At 41.9% G+C, this 17,500-nt stretch overlaps 2 long non-coding RNA genes across 32 annotated transcripts in view; both read left to right on the top strand.

The window, feature by feature from the left end:
* LOC102155895 overlaps nucleotides 1-17,500 on the top strand; it is a 648,303-nt gene that overhangs the window by 153,907 nt on the left and 476,896 nt on the right. The window lies entirely within an intron of this gene.
* Nucleotides 1,511-8,087, top strand: LOC119866868. The gene is made up of 4 exons (XR_005381493.1): nucleotides 1,511-1,658; nucleotides 2,151-2,258; nucleotides 3,988-4,117; nucleotides 6,693-8,087. It is a non-coding gene; the product is annotated as an uncharacterized LOC119866868 (long non-coding RNA).

The following is a 17,500-nucleotide window of genomic DNA, read 5'->3' as shown; positions in this document are numbered from 1 at the left end:
TCAGTGATTAGAGCCCCTGCCATAAAATTCCAGCAAAAATAACTTTTTCCCCTTTCTTACCAAAGGATCAAACCTTTTCTGCTGAGGCAAATGTGCATGAGAAAAGCAACCACGACTTGGCAGCTCTGGCACGTGTCCGAAAGACAAGGTTTTGCTTAGATGAGGCTGACCACATTTGCCCCCTAAGGGCCGGTGTTCATCCCTGAGAGTAGCAAAATGGGCTCCAGCTTTGGTGAAAAATGGACACACCAAATGTGTGGTGAAAAACCATTCATATTTGGATGTGTGAATTTATGAGCTTGATGAAAATGGGCTCTTCACTTTTGGGTGCTCTCCATTTGTTGTATGTGTCACCTGCTTAGACCATGAGCTTTGGTAATGGGTGAGTGACAGAAGAGACATAAGAAGAACACCAAGAAATGCCAGATTTGATATATTATTCAAGACTTCAACTTAAAAGAAAACTCTGTCCAAGCAGATGTGCTTACCTGCGTCCTCCCCACCCAATTTAATGGAAATAAGCCATCAACTGTTCTTGTTCTTCCATGGGTGGTGGTTCTTAGGAAAACTCTTATCCAAATTACCTACCCAGAAAACACTAGATGCTTTTGATATGTTCAGCTCCAAACCAGGCTGTGTGGGAGAGCCAAAAGATAAAAATAAAATGAAGTAGATTTTGTGTTTTAAGTCACGAGATAGAGGAAAATATACCTGTCAAATCTAGAGAACAGTGTCAAAGAAAATCTGAAAATGCTTCATGGTGTGAGGTGTAAAAAAAACTAGGTGTAGGAATTCAGAAGAGGGGGTGTGGGTGAGTGAAGTCCTTGAGGGCTTCGTGGAGGAGGGGGAGCTTTTACTAGCCTTATAGAAGAGAGGAAGCTGTGTCCTGGCAGAGTCACAGCATCATTGAAGGCTCACACCTCACTCCCTGGCAGGGTCCAACTTCACCTCTGTTTCTTTGCTTTTGCTTTATCACTAACAACTGTATTTAAAACATGATCAATCTAGTGCGAGGTGGAAACAGAAGTTTCTACTAGCTTCTCTCCCCTGAAGTTACTCCCAGGTTGTTGACAGTGACTCTCGTTTGTTTCTTATTCACTTTCCAAATTTTCAATCCAGCCATGTACCATCGGGTAGATATTGGTGTCGTGAGTCTTTGCATTATATCGAAAATGATGAGAGCTGCTAAGGTCCATTTCCTTCTCTCTCTCTTATGTTTGCTGAAGCAGAGGAGTTGGAGTTATTTTCCTAAGAATTGTTTACTTTCCTGCTATAGTCAAACAAGATATGATAGGCTTTATTCTTTATCCTGTCAGTATTTGGTCATTTTCCTCAAGTCATACCAACAAAGACCGTGGGATTCAGTTTGACCCTGTTCTGGCTAATGTTTAGGGAATGACCCTGTCGGGCCCTCAGCTGGGCCACCTGGGCTTGTGCAAAATGCTGACTTTGACAGCCCACAAGGCAAAGGCTAAGAGCCCTGCGTGACTCACTCTGATTTCCTCATGGGTGCCCAGTTTGCACCATTTTCTTGGTAAAGCAAGCCTCTTCAGAACATGTCACAATCACTGTGTCCTTCATTTTTGTTGAAAAGGGGAAATACCATTGGACATGAAGCTTACTGGAAGAAGGCTTAGACAGGGAATAGATATGCAAAGGTGAGTGGCAAGAACCTGCGTGGGTAGTGAATGGGTATAGTGATGGGGCTGTGGGGAGAAGTAGGGGGGCAAGCAGCACCCCTCTTCCAAGGCAATGGAAAGGGGCAAGCTGAAGGCCATGGGGGCACTCCACGCATGGTGATGAAATGCCATCCAGTCTTCATGTGTGTCCTTCACTGCACTTGCACCGTTGGGCAAATGGTGTGGTTCCTCCCTGGAGGCTGATGACCCAACTTTTCTGTTGGGCTAGGGTGGCAGTCACGGCCAAATGTGAGAAGTGAAGAACCGTGTCAAGTCTTGGCTCAAGGGGCTGCTTGAAAACCACCACGGCCAAATTCCCAGCTGCTGACATGGCATATCCTGTCCTCCTCACGCTTGGTGCCTGGCATGTTAACGAATGTTTGTTGATTGGATGAGTAATTGCACGGGACTCACCAAAGAAGTTTCCTGAGGGAAAGGGAATGAATAACAGACTTGCCCTTTTCTTGGCAGCCATTACCACGGAAACTCTCAAACATAAAGGCCAAGCCAATGTTTCGGCCATTGCCTTTGCCCATCACCATCTTCCCCATGACCTTCGCCAGAATTGAGCGTGGTTAGGTAAGTGAGGGTAATGTGCAACATGTCAAAGTGTGACAGAGTGGGCTTTGATCTAAATGTTTTTGTGGAGCTAGCTTCTTTAGTGAGTCCAGTTAATGTAGCCATGGACACAAAGGGTGGATTCAAGCTTCGCCTTCTGCGTCGGACTTCTCCGTTGCTGCCTGCCACGAAGGAAAGGCTCCAGGAGCTCGAGGCCCTTTCGTTTACTGCGGAGTCCTCCCGCTGCTGCATTCTAGTCCTGTCTAGAATTGCAGAGAACAGGTGCTCGGGCTTGAAAAGTTGCATATGCCGACGTGTTCAGGGCTATGTTACCGCTTCATGGAAAGTCTTGCACTGCTCTTAAAGTTTGTGAAAAATCATGTTTTCACCACCTCAGGGAGACCTAGCCAAACATTTGGTAAATTTCTGCCTGAGTCTGTGTGGAGGCTTTTTATGGATGAAAGATGCATGCTTCACAACCTCATCACTGCTGGGCCTGGGTGGTAAGGTTTCCTTTAGCCTAAATAAACACACACACACACACAGACACACACAGACACACACGGAGATGGTAGGAGTGGGGGCAACTGAGATGACTCTGACTGACTCTGACTGAGATGCAGAAATATTGTCAGAAGGTCTCCCTTATGCAGGAATAACTCCTAAAAATAAATAAATAGTCAAACAGATATGTAGACTCAGAACAGTTGGAGTTATAACTGGAGTTATAACCTGGGCCAAATCAGTTCGGACCCAGCCCCTGAGAGCTTCTATTGAGTTCTGGTTGGATTTAACTCATCTTTGCATCTTTGCATCTTTGCAACCACATAGAGTGGACATAAGTGCGTGAGACCTGGCTCATGGGAGGAGCCTTGTCTCCTGCAACAAAACCTGTTGCACCAGAAAGAACTGAAAGCTCTAGGTTGAAGAAGTTTAAGGACCGGACTTGGGCTAGATAAACGAATAACGCTGAATTCATGGCCAAAATTTGCCAGAGAGTCAGTGCTTTTTTCAGGAAATGCCAAACAAAACAAACACATGATTGAGTGTTCGTCAGGCAACCCCCGCCCCTGCCTTCCCTCCACCCCCTGCTTCAGAAGGGCTTCCTGGACACTTTTTCAATACATCTGATGTTATTTATTGGCCTACAGTTACCACATAGGGGTACTTTGGCCACAGTATATTTTCCTTCAGGAAATTTATTTACTTTTAACAGAACAAAATGGAACATACATCCAGGGCCTGAGGGCATCCACTTAGCAGATAATCATAGCAATAAAAATTAATTTCCCCCTTTAGCAACTCTGGACTGTAAAGGAAATGGTGAGAACAATGTCTCTGAAGGCTGCCAGACCAAAAGGATGAATCTTGTCCATTGTGAAAAGAACATCCTCCCTGTCTGGATGTCTGTTGTTGTTAGGAATCATATATTTTTCTTATGTGAACTTGTGACTCAATAACAAACTACCTGGCTATTAAGCCAACTTCTTATCCTAGGCCTCTCGCCTAGGTCTGCTGTGAATAGGTGTGCCTCTGCTCGCGGCCCAAGCCTGCTTCCTCCCCCAGCTTTGAACCTTGGTTCTAGGGCACTGCAAGCGCTCTTCTGATGGTATCTTAAACTCCCTGGCTGGCATGTGGATGGTGAAGAACAGAGAGAAAATCCTACACCCAGCTGCCTCTGGCGGGGCTGGTTCTGACCCGTGTTTTTTTTTTTTTTTTTTCTGACCCGTGTTGATCCTCTGGTTCACAGGGATGATGTGAGTAGGATGGATGGATGATGCAGGATGGATGTTCATGAGTCCAGCTTGGCAAGCACTGCAGCTTTCCTATGTGAGCAAGACTCGAGCCGATCATGCTTCTGGTGTGCTCTATGTTTCTATGTAAGTCTTAGAACCCCATGTGGACCCCCACACCTGAGAACTACAGAAAGGCCTCAAGTTAATTTTCTTTCTATTTCTTTCAGGCCAGTCTGTGTGCCTCTCACATGTGCACATCTGACCCTGGCTCTAACTTCTCCCGTTAGACATTCAGAGACCTGAACAATTTTCATGCTATTCCCTTCACCTGGAACAATATTTCCTAGCTCTCCATCCCATGGCCAGATCCTTCTTTTCCTTTAGGACTCATCTTCTTCTGAGAGGCTTTCTTTGACTAAGCTGTCATTGTTCTGTCTGCAATTTTCTACTGGAGCACTGTGTTCATATTCTTTGAACCACTTACCACAATTAGTTATGATGTACACATTTGCTTGTTTACTGCTTTTCCCTCCAAATAGAGAGTAAACTGAGAGTAAACTACCAGGTCTCTGTTATTCCTTGCATTACATCTGGCACTTTGCACACAGTAGATTGTCAATAAATCTATAGTGGTTGAACGGATGAATGAGGTTACTCTCAGCCCCTGAAAATGCCCAGAACCCTACTTTAGTTTTCCCAGAAAAGTTCAGAAAACAACTTTGCCACTCTCCCCCTAAATTAGGAGAGTAGAGAGAAGAGTGAGCATAAGAGGGAAAAGCAAGATATTTCCAGCAAGACTTTCATTGCTGTCCAAGAAAAATATTAGTAGGCTAAGCTAACACCCTTGTGCCCAGACATGTCTGCCCCTACCAGCCAACTTGCCAACATTTCCCACTCTGCCTGGCTGGGCAACTTGTGCCAGAAGCCCCTGTCTCCCTTTCTGGTTAACTATTAGAATTGACTAAAGAATTGTTGGCACCTCATTTATCCCCTGGCATCCTCACAGCAAGCATTAATCATCCCCATGAGACTTGTTTATGTGCCCCATTGATTTTGATAGTTCTGGAGTCTTCAGCGGGGGCAGCCCTCTGCGTAGTGCTTGAGGAGGGCCAGGATGTTTCCCTGTCCTGCTACCTGAGGTGCTCTCAGTGATGTCAATTCAGTTCCTTTCAGTTCCATTCAACCCAGTCCAACCTTTCCTGAACTCCTACAATATAGATTAAATGCTGGCTAATGAAGCTGTTCACTAAACCATTTGAGGGACTTCTTCCAACAGGTGGCAGTGCGGTTGGCTGGTCTCATGGGGTACTTCATTGGCTGCTCCACTCTCTAGGTCTCTGGACCTCGATGGGAGGAGTGATGCTGGGATGGCTTGTTCACTGCAGCTTCCACAGTGATCAGTTCTGACAGGACATCGCCCAAGGAAGGTCATTTGAGCCAATGGCCTCTTGAAACTTTTTAGCGTCCCTTCTCTTCCCCATTTCTCTCCTACTTCTTGTCTCCAGTCCTCATACTTTTTTCCCTTCTCTGTAAGGCACACATGGACACATCCGGAGATATCAGTTACCCTGGGGTTTTGGGATCATGGTAGAGTCTGTCCCGAGTCAGGGATGCCACCTCAATCCCTCACTCAGTATTTCCTTTTTATAATTCATTTCAAATGATTCCTTTTGTTATAAATTTACTGTGATCTCTTTCAAAAGCCTCAACAGGGCACATTCTATGGGTCTGATACTCTGAACCTTGCTTTCAAAATGACTCACAATGCATTGAGGAAAATAGATGCTTAAGCAAGTAAACATAAAGCAAAACAAACTCTAATGTTTCTATTCTACATACATGTAAAGGTATGTATACGATGTTCTGTAGGGGCTGTTGTTAGACCCTGAAAATAACCAAGTCCTCAAATTAGTTCTTCTCGTTGTATTTCTGACTGGCAATAGTTTAACTCTACATTAGGGGTTGTGAAATCAATTGCCTACATAACTCCAGTCATGAAATAACCAGGTCAAAAATGAAATAAGCTGTAGGACTTTGGAGAGAGCATACCAGTCTAAAGAGGTCAGTGACTTACCAAAAATTGTCTGATTATTGCTACTCAAAATGAAAAACCACTATTGCCATATCTTTTGATTGTTTAGAAGTAACATGGCGACCTAGATTTCTCATGCAGCATTTCCCAACATTTAAATCATGCTATTGGGAAAAAAAAAATCCAGCCTAGCTCTGAATATAGCTCATATATAGTCACCAATTTGCAAGACTGCAGAAATGCAGAGTTCTTTATGAAAATTTTAGCTCAGTTGGAAATCATGTGGGCTAATTTCATGGGTTTTAATTCATCTCATGAGGCCTGCAGTCCTCAGCTTCCGTATGTCACTGTCTATTCTCAGGGGATCCATTATCCTCCTAAAGATACACCTGTTTTGTTGCCATTCATGCGATGCGGGCCTCATGAGATGCCTCCACAAAGCCCTCAGAGTCCTGTCATTGCTTTGAGTTGTTCTTGTTTTTGTTTTCTCTTCCTTTCTCTCTGCTTTTTTGTGAATTCTGACTTCCATGAATTCTGCTGTAGAATCTCCTTTTCTTCTCCTTTTATCCTCTCTCCTTACCTCCCAGCAGACATTGGTTAGCTGTTTATGAAAATGGTTTATTCTTCTTCCTAGGCACATGACTGGATTTCTAGATTCCAGGGCCCATTTCCCTGTTTTCCCTGCAGGGGAAGACCATGTGACTGTGTGACCAGTGACATTTGCACGAACTGACCCAAAGTACCTCCTGCAGGAAGCGCTGCTCCCTGTGGCAACTTGCCTTTCTTCATCCAATGGCTCCATGCAGATAACCATGGCAACCTGGACAGCTGAGCATTGAATATGGCAGGGCCACGAAGTGGAAGAATCTTGGAATCTTGCATGCATACTTGGGGGAGAGCTGTCTCTGCTCAGAACCTCCTGGTTCCTAGTTGACATGAGTGAGAATTTTAATGGCTGCCTGCTGTGCTTGAGTCATTATCTGTTACATGTGTGCTAGCAACCACTAGATGCCACCTAGATTGTAAGCAGCATAATATCAGAGAGACTGCTGTATTGGTCTTTTCCTAGCTGTATTTCCAGAACGCTAGCACAGGAGCAGACATTCCAATGGTCCTCAGTAAATGCTTCTGGAATGGCTGACTGACTGAATGAATAAATGTCTCCATAGAACTTTAGAGCTGGTAGGGACTGAGGCATCATACATTCCTGATGTCATGTTATAACAAAGAAATGAAAGCTCACAGAGAGGAAGTGACTTGTCCAAGGTCCAAAAACTAGTTAATTCCAGAAAAGGAATCAGCAAGCACGGAGCCTCAGTCTGTGGCCTTTCACCCATCCATATTTCCCTCCATGGTAACCATATTTATATTAGCAACTGCTAAGGAAAGAAAAGGATAATTTCATGCCTCAACTTCTAACCTATTATCACAACAAGAATGAGTTGCATAGTCACACAGTTCACATGTGAAATATGTTGTGAGTGGGCCATACTGCTTTGCCAGACCTTCATGGGAAACCACTTTGTAAATCCCATAGGAGGAAACACATGTAACTGTTATTAATCTGTACCTTATAAAGTTAGGGAAGTGATCCTGCCACAATTCGACTTGAACAGGGTTTTGCAGAAAGGATTAGATCTGGTATGAGGGATAAAGTCTTGGAGCAGGATGCTGTGTATACCAAAGCTAAGAGTCAGCAAAGGCTGCTATGCATAGCTATAGTAGTCTCAGCATGACTGAGGCCCAGTTTGACTAAAGGGCTGTTGGCAAGTTGGCCCAAAAGAAGGTCAGATAGATAATAAGACTCAAAGATTATATTTGATAATTGGTACTTATATCTCTTTTATTTGAATGAAAATAATAGGTACACATAAATATCAACTCCATTTCATCTAAGCAGCATCCATTTCATTAAACATTCATGTAGAACACCTTTCCCCACACATACACAGACTTATCCCAATCCAACCACTGAAAGATTGTAAGTTTCCCACAAAGACCTTTGAAAACTCAGCTCTTTGATGGAATGACTGAAAAATAAAGACTTTTCTGGGGCCATTACTCTTTGGTTCTGGTTTAATAAGTCCATAGGTCTGTAAGCTGTGTCTTTTAACTATCTTTTTAACTATCTTTTTAAACTATCTTTCAAAAGTAAGCATGTGTTGAGAAGTCCTGGCTGTCACATTTTCCCTCACTATGGCATTGACCATGTCTAACATGGAACCTGTTTGGATGTGCAGGTTGCTCTAAGCAGTGGAAGCAGCATTCACACTCATCTGCTATCCTTGAGTGAGGTTGGGATGAGCTAGGACTCTATGCTATAATTGCATTACCAACTTCAAGAACGCAAGGTGGGGGAGATCAGTGCTTTTCCCAAAAGATACTTTGTACTTGCAATCTATTCTCTTGAGGGTACAGTGACTATTTTTGATCAGCTGATGCTAGAGAAGGGATAGATTCTAAACTTTCAGAGATGAGGGATATATCTTCTCTAGTCTGTTCAGGTTCACGGTCTTTGGGGCCAAGACGAGACTGGTTTTAATGGATTGACATTTTAGCCACAGGTTGGTAATGTACAAATCCTATGTCACTGTTTAAGCCTTGTTCCAAATCAAGGGCCATACTCCAGGAAGTTAGAGTGCAGTGTCACCTCCAGTGAGGCCTGCAGGGACAGGGGCATCTGAAACTGGTGCCATTCCATCCAGTACACATGGTTTCTTTACTCTTAAAAGTGAATCAAATGCTGAGCCCAACATTGGCCCCTGAGAGTCTGAGGGACTGAGTTAAGGGAATCCTGCTTTATCCCCTTCCTCAGAGGACTGCTCTCATAGATTACCTTAAGCATACTGTCGAATTAAGTGCATAAAAAGATAGCTTGCCGGATCCTCAGAATGTGTAGGACTTTCCCAGGAGGAAAGGTGAACTGGTTGAACTTGGGGAGAGAAGTACAAAAGGAGAAGCAGGTGTATGCCATGCTGTGGAAATATTTTTGTGGCCAGTTGTTCTGTGCTTATATGTATGGTGTCACATGTCCACAAAGGAAGTTACCTGTACTGTGAATATTTGTCTTGTTCTACTCTGGGGATGAGCTAGGGTAGAGAGGACAGAGGAGAAAAGTAGAGGATTTTAGAAATTGTATCTTAAAGGTTGTTTTTCATATTTTTTAAACAAGTTGCATAGAAAGTTAACAAATTGCAGAGAAGGAATGGGGAAACCCCTCTAGACCAAGATGTGTCATTGTGGTATTGTGCAAATTTGTATTTCTGCAATCTCAGGGCCATTTAAAAGACAGTCTTCTAAGTATGGGACAAAACTGCTTCTCCTACACCTTTTTGAGTTGCCCCACAATTTTCACCCACTCCCCCATTCCACATCAAACACGGGGTCTGCAGCCCTGTAAGATTGAGCAATGACCTTTTCACACTTTTGAGTCCTGCTTGTCATTTTGCAATTATGAATGCAATAGAATCTGCGTCAAGCTCTGTTTTGAGTCTTCCTGTTTGAGTTTTGTGCAGCTCTTCAGCTGTTTGTTCCTTTGAACTGGTAACATTCAATGTGAACAAGTAGGCACCTGAAATTATTATTATTATTTTCACTTTACCCATTTTCAAAGTCTATTTTTTTTTTAAAAAAGAATCACAGTGGTAAAAGAAGTGCATTCTCCCACCCTTACCCCAGGGTAATCTACGTTTGAGCACGGACCAAGCTCGAGAAGGTTGAGCCCAAAGGGAAAAAGGAGTTTGTGAGAGTTATGAGCAGATGGAAGGAAGGTTTTATTTTTAATTAGGGGCTTATTTAGAATGGAAATCTGTATGTAATCTGAACTGCTGCATGCATGCTGGTGGACACTAAATGAGCGAACAATGGGAACCTCTGTTGGAACTTTATCTGAACTTCAACTCTGTTTTCCATACCTCAGTCGTCCAGGTAACTATATTGTCAAATGAGGTGACTTACTGTAAGCGAGTTCTCAGATTGAGGCGAGGGAAACTGTATACAGCCCCCATTGATGGTGAGGTGGGGAGGGAGAGGGAGAGAGAATGAATCCCTGTTGCAAACTAAAATGCCTTTGTCTCCCTGTATTAAAGACTTGTTTCCAAATCTGGAGCGAGTACCTAGAATTCTCCTTTCTCTTTCTTCTGCCAGAACAGACTGTCTTTTCCCTGTGTTCCTTTCCAGTCCTTGGTCATCTGACATCTCCTAGGGGGACCAGTTAAAAATTTAAACTTGGAAATGTTACTTCTCCCCTCCACAGCAGTTGGTAGTCATGTCATAAACCCATGTCAACATATTTTCTTTTCTGTTTTGAAAGTTGGTATAACTTTCTTGACATACTTTGTATACAGTAAGACCAAAGCCAAAAAAGTACTTTGCTCACCAGGTAGGGGCTATGCCCATCTTGTCCTGACTTTTCCCTGTGTACCAATATTACTTGGCAGAGATATTTTTATTATGAACTGCTGCCCTGGGACTGGGGATGAAAGCACCCCAACACCTAGCAATGATGCATGAGTTAAGTCTAACAGAGACAATAACTCGTTGATTCAGGGCTGAGGTTAGATTTGTGCTTTGCTCAAATCCAGTCCTCTTGCCTATCATTCTCTCTTTTTAAATAACTGAGTTCTTTCAAAATAATACAGCATGTGGGAAGAGAGCATGATAAGACATCATCTGAGAGAAATCCAGTAGTGTGCAAACCTCAAGAAAGATTAAAAAATAGAACTTCAAGATTATTGTTGTGATTTTATTAAACAATTTTCCTCTAAGGAGCTTTAGGAAACATTCGTAAGTGAATTTGATTTCATTCTTGAAGATCTAAGAAGAGATTTAGTATGACTTCCAGTAAGGAGGGGTTGCCCTTCTCTTGAGGAAGGAGGTAAATAAGAAAGCAGCCTTTGATGTAGTATAGAAATGGCATTGATGAGATGGGTAGGAAAAAAGGAGAGGAGCGGAATTTTCAAAAGGGGAACCAGGGCTTAACATGCTTTTAAAAATTACTTATGAAAGTTTATAAAAATATTTTTATTTAATAACTTATTGTCAGTGGACTAAGGCCAATTAACTTAAGTTAGGTAGAATTAAGTGTAGTAAAAAAAATGCTAGAGGAAAAAAATCACCACCACCTGGAAAGGAGGGGAAGATTGTGAACACATTCACCCATTAACAAAATTTTCTGTTTATAAAATTTTAAAAATTTCTCACATTATTACTCTTTGCATGACTCAAAAACGATTATTATTCCTTGTGGTACGTAAAAAAGGTGGGTCTGGAAAAGGTATTCCAAATGTAAAATTCAGATTGTCTTGGCAGGTAATACAACCAAAGGCATTTATTCTCTACAGTTTTCCAAGCCGCTCTCCTGGAAGGATACACCTGATGGGAGGCAGATGCAAAGCATGAGGGGAGAGGAGTAAGAGAAGCCAGGCTGGCTTTTTGAGAGACAGAGCAGTCCTTTAGAGTCTGGTTTGGGCATGCAGAAAAGCAGCTGTGCCCACCAAAGAAGGAATTTTAGGAAGACAAAAGTGAGAAGTGAATACTGGGCATTTTGATGTGGGAATACATCCTCAGGAACAAAGCAGATATATCTTGTTGGATTTGGGATTATAACATTGGTCATATTCAGATTATCAAACAGAATTTCATGGATCAATGCTTTATTCTGAAGCATTAGCAAAATAATTCAACAGCTTAAACAGTATAAGTAGAGGCAGATATTTTAACATATTCATCAGTCAGTCTACAATGTTTATACATGTAGTAATGTTTGAAGACTGGGGAGCCAGTGGGGTAGAGAAACTTAGATTTCAGTTTTGAATAATGTTTTTGCCTTATTATAATCTTTTTTTTTTAAGATTTATTTATTCATGAGAGACACAGAGAGAGGCAGAGACATAGGCAGAGGGAGAAGCAGGCTCCCCATGGGGAGCCTGATGTGGGACTCGATCCCATGACCCCGGGATCATGACCCAAGCTGAAGGCAGACATTCAGCCACTGAGCCACCCAGGCATCCTGCCTTATTATAATCTAATCAAGTCTTTCAAGGCTTTTTAAAAGCTTCCTTCCTAATCTGGACACCTATGTCTACTGCTCCTTGGATGTATTATGATCACTAAGAGCTATTTATCTTAGCAAGAGCCTACGTTAACCTTTAGAGAGAGAGAGAGAGAGAGAGAGAATGAAACCAAAGAAGAGATCTTTATCTGCAGTCAGACCCAGGGTAGCAGCTGGGAATTTGTAGCCAACAAACTGAACTGTTTGGAACTGGAGGCTAAAGATGGCTCTACGAACAATTATGATAGTCAGTAATTGTTTTTATTATGAGCATTTATTATGCAATTGGTGCTAAGTGTATTCCTGTCATGAAGGTTAATTTTTATGTGCCAACTTGACTGGGCTAAGTGATAGCCAGATAGCTGGTAAAACATTATTTCTGAGTTTGTCTGTGAGGATGTTTCTGAAAGAGATTAGCATTTGAGTCAGTTGATTGAATAAAGAAGATCCACCCTCACAAATGTGGACTGGCATCATCTAATCCATTGAGGGCCCAAATAGGACAACACAGCAGAAGAAGGGAAAATTCTCTCTTTTTGAGCAGGGACGTCTACCTTCTCCCATCCTTGCACATGGAAACTCCTGGTTCTTGGGTCTTTAGCATCATTCCCCTGGTTCTCAGGCCTTCAGACAGGGACTGAATTATGCCACAGGCTTTCCTGGTTCGCCAGCTTACAGACCAGATATTGTAGGCATCTTGGCCTCCATAATAACATGAGTCAATTCCATAAAGAATCTCCTCTTTTGTATCTGTCCATATACTATTAGTTTTGTTGCACTGGAGAACCCTTACTAATACACACATATCATCTCTTTAATTTTAATTTTATTTTAAATATGTATGTATGTATGTATGTATGTATCTGAGAGGGAAAAACAGAGAGAGAGAGAAAGCACAAGTCGGGAAGAGGAGCAGAGGGAGAGGGAGGGGAAAAGAATCTCAAGCAGACTCCTCATTGAGCATAGAACCCAATTCAGGGCTTGATCTCAAGACCCTGAGATCATGACCTGAGCAGAAACCAAAAATCAGACTCTTAACCCATTGAGCCACCCAGTCGCTCCTCAGAGTTTTATATAATTGAAAGTCTATAGGAGTTTACTTTTGCCTTTTAAGGAGAGGTATTGCTAGACCCAGGCTTTGGTTTTTATTTCCTGAGAAAAATCTCATTACTATAAACCTCATTGACCGATAAATGGCTCAGGGACACCTTGCTGTTGGAAGCCTACCTCTGCTCTTCACAATGAGATTCCCTGAACCTTTGATCAAAGAATTCCTCAAGGAATGGGAGAGAACCTGAGATCAGGAGTGGTTTCCTTGTGATGTTTCTAAAGACATACATTGGTTTAAAAAGCCAGTGTGTAGAACAGTTGTTTTATAACTTAATAAGCATAATAAAAATAAAATTAACTTTTTGAACTTCTCTGAAGTTCCCCACACTTTGTATATAGTATCCCTAAATTTAACACAATTCCTGTAAGGTAGAAGGTGTTATTGCCATTTCATATATAAGAAAGCACCAAACATACAGAAGTTAGGAAATTTGCCTAAGGCTACATAGCTAGTTTTCATCCAAAGCCTTTTCCTTGTTTAAGACACTCATTGCAACAACAACAAAACCTGCTACTTGTTCGGAATGGTCAAACACATGCATACACATGCATGCATACACACCCGTGCACACATGTGCATGCACACACATAGTCTCTCTTGGGTTTCATAATAATGTTCATATCATGAATAACTGGCACACATCATGTGTTTCTTTTTTTTTTTTTTTAAAGATTTTTATTTATTTATTCGTAGAGACACACAGAGAGAGAGGCAGAGATACAGGCAGAGGGAGAAGCAGGCTCCATGCAGGGAGTCTGATGTAGGACTTGATCCCAGGATTCCAGAATCACACCCTGGGCCAAAGGTAGGTGCTAAACAGCTGAGCTACCCAGGGATCCCACATCATGTGTTCCTACAGCATTGGCCATGGGTCTGATGCTCTGTCCTAAATGACACCCCCAGAATATGAGTTGAGACTTGCTGTTTATAAGTAGTAACAGTGGAATGCAGAATCTCCTCAACTCAGAACAAAGAGAGGGGACCGGCTAATATTGGAATAGCAAGCAGTACACTAGTCTCCTCACAGCTATAAAGCAGCTGATAAAACTCATTCCAAAAGAGCAAAGCACAGCATCAGAAACATGGAAAACATTTTCTTTTCTCTCCGGGACAATTTTTGAGTATACTCACGTAATACAAACACCACTACGATCAAAATTAGGCTCCTCAGAGTAGTAATAATCCGTTCCCTGCTATAGACATGGGCAGTATGGGGTAGCTGCTTTGTATATCCATGACCTGAGTTACTTAAAATATAGACAAGCTTATGGTTCATCTGTGTTTAGTGAAAAAGGTTTAGAAGGGATTTCTCTTTACCTGTTCTCCATTTAGGCAGGGTTATGTCTCTCTCCATAGACCATGCCAGGCTCTGGTAACTTTTTGTAATGTAAGTAGTTTGTCTTTACAAATCTCTTGGATGACTGTATCTTTCACCTTCCAGCTGTCTTTCTGCATCTATACCAGGACTCCTTAATTCAGCTCTTCTATCAAACGTTCAGTTGACATTTATGCATGTCTTCTTCTCAGGGCAAATGCAGCTGCCTTTCTGGTATCTTCTCAAAGACTAGATGAGAGAGGACAGATAGGAATAGATTCCAGTGAGAGAGACATAAAAAGCCTGATTAGTGCTTTTCACATGGAAGGGATTGGGGTCAGAGCTGTGATGCTATCAGGGTCGATCCTTAAACTCTGCAGTGCTGGGGGCTCTGTGATCTGATGGGAAATCCCAAGAGCTCTATTTTAGATGAATGAGTCACTTGGAGCCCTGTTTTTGGTGCTGGGAATCCCAACTTGGCAGGAAGTTAGTAAATATGCAGGCATGTTCCTAAGTGTCCCTCCATGATTAAGCCCCTGGTGAGCTCTTCCCTAAGTTTGTGTCACACAAGCAAAACATAAGCTAAGGAACCATGTCACAAACTATGTGAAAAATGCTCTGGAGAAAGCATTGCATTTTTCACTCATGAATTCAAATGGCACCTAATTTCTGGCTTAGCTTTGGCCCCCAGCTGAATTCCTTGCTTCAGGGTTTGGGTATCTCTGGCATGATCTTTAGGGATAGGTTAGAGGTTGTCTTGGCAATCAGGAGTTCTGTATTTGTTTATATTTTGTAGTCTGTCAACACAGAAGACAAAATTGTCTGTATCTATTCTTTCTTAGCGATCTCACATGATACACATTCAAGTGTTCCCTTGACTAGAGTTTAGTCTTAGCCATCCTTCTTCATATTCAGTGCCCGGAGGAGCTTCTTTTCCCTATCATGGTCCAGTTGACTAACATTAACTGGTGCTTCACTCAGCTGGAGCTCTCAGAATGACTTTGGTTTTCCACTGTTCTGATTTTTTGAGATACGGTTAAATAATGACTACTTTTGTTGAACCAATATGTGAAGGTCCCCAATTGTGGATCCCAATGGAATTCCTTCTCAAAACAATTATGGAAGGAACTGAAAATCAAATAAAAGAGCTTTAGAGCCTCTGCATTTTAGGGAAAAAAGCAGCATAGGTTCTGTGGTGGGGTTGAGGATATAAAAAAGAATAAGCTGTGCTCCCACACTTCATAAAGATCATAGTCTACATGAAGCAGCATTGTGGGTTGAGCCATATAGATAAAAAATTAATCCCAGGATAAAGGGATAAGTCTCAAAATAGAAGTATGGTTATCTGAGATGGGGATCAATTATGTAGGATGAAGAGGGGGAATTTGGGGAAGACCAAGAGGTGACCAAGAAGTGGGCTTTTAAAAGATAAATAGGGCCCTGACAGACACATAATATAATGAAGGCACATTTCTGGCAGAGGGGAGATCATGAATGAAGGCACATATGATGTGCCTGGAATCCTCAGAGAAATGAGAACTCTCAAATATCAAACAGCTTGAAGTATACAGGGACTAGATGGAGATCAGAGTGTCAGGGGGAGCCAGATTGTGCAGGCTGTCTGTACCCATACTTGGAATTGTGAACTTCATCTTCCAGGCAGTGGATAGTCACTGTGGGCTTTTAAGTAGGAAAATTATGATTACAATTTCTTTTTTTTAATTAAAGATTTATTTATTCATTTGAGAGAGAGAGCAAGTGAGCAGGAGTGAGGGGAAGAGAGAGGGAGATAGAAACTCAAGCAGACTCTGAGCTGAGTTCAGAGCCTCATATGGGGTTCAATCTTATGACCCTGAGATAAGAGCTGAGCTGAAACCAAGAGTTGAAGCTTTAACCAACTGTGCCACTCAGGCCCCCTCACAATTGCAATTTCTATTGCTGACTTGCCATCATTGATTTTCAAGGTAGAAAAGACCAGAAGGTACATCTGGCCCCACCTTTCATGCTGTCCCAAAACTGAAAGGGATATAAAAACTGTGGAGACTCAGTGCAACAAAATTTAAAAATAGCCTTTCTAATATGATTTCCTAAACTCTTTTTTATACTAATGAGGCACTAATTAAAATTATTGTTGACAACACTGGGGTGCTATAGGTAACAGGGAACCTTATCCTCTCTCTTTTTGATCCTTCAGACTTTTGCTACTGAATCAAGTTCAGAGGCCACTTGATGCCAGAGATAAACCTGCCATAGGCAGATACAGAACTGAAATATATATGGCTCAATATTTCTCACCTTGGAAAATAAATGTGGAACCCACTCTTTAAGACATTTGATTTGTACAGCTGCCATAGGCAAGTAACGTGTCCTTGTCCTGGTGTAGGGAAAAGAATACAAAGCCAGGAACTGAGACTGGTATCCTAATCCTATTTGTTGCATTGAAATGTTATATCAACTTGGACAAGTCTTTCAATTTTTCGGAATCTCTAATATTTTTATATTTACAATAGTTGAAATACTGACTGTCCTCCTGCATTAGTTTGCTAGGCTGCCATAACAAAATACTACAGACTATGTGGTTTAAACAACAGAAATTTAGTTTCTCATATTTCTGAAGGCTAGAAGTCTGAGATCAAAGTGTTGACAGGTCGTGTTTTTTTTGATGCTTCTCTCTTTGGCTTATAGATGTTTGCCTTATTGCTGTGTCTTCCCATGGTCATATGCCTCTGTGTCTGTGTCCCAGTCTCCTTATGAGGACACTGGTCATATTGGATTAAAGTTCACCCAATGACCTCATTTAACCATAATTACCCCTTTATAGACCCTATCAACAAATACAGTCATATTCTGAGGTAGTGGGGGTTAGAACTTCAACATAAGTATTGTGAGGGGACACAATTCAGCCCATAATACCTACTTACATTATTTTGTGTGTGTGTGTGTGTGTGTGTATTTAAAAAATCTATTTATTCATGACAGACACTGAGACAGAGACACAGGTGGAGGGAAAAGCAGGA

The sequence above is a fragment of the Canis lupus genome, chromosome 30, assembly GCF_011100685.1.
Source record: "Canis lupus familiaris isolate Mischka breed German Shepherd chromosome 30, alternate assembly UU_Cfam_GSD_1.0, whole genome shotgun sequence".
Lineage (NCBI taxonomy): Eukaryota > Metazoa > Chordata > Mammalia > Carnivora > Canidae > Canis > Canis lupus.
The sequence above is the reverse complement of the archived record's forward strand: the minus strand, read 5'-3'. Positions and strand labels throughout refer to the sequence as shown.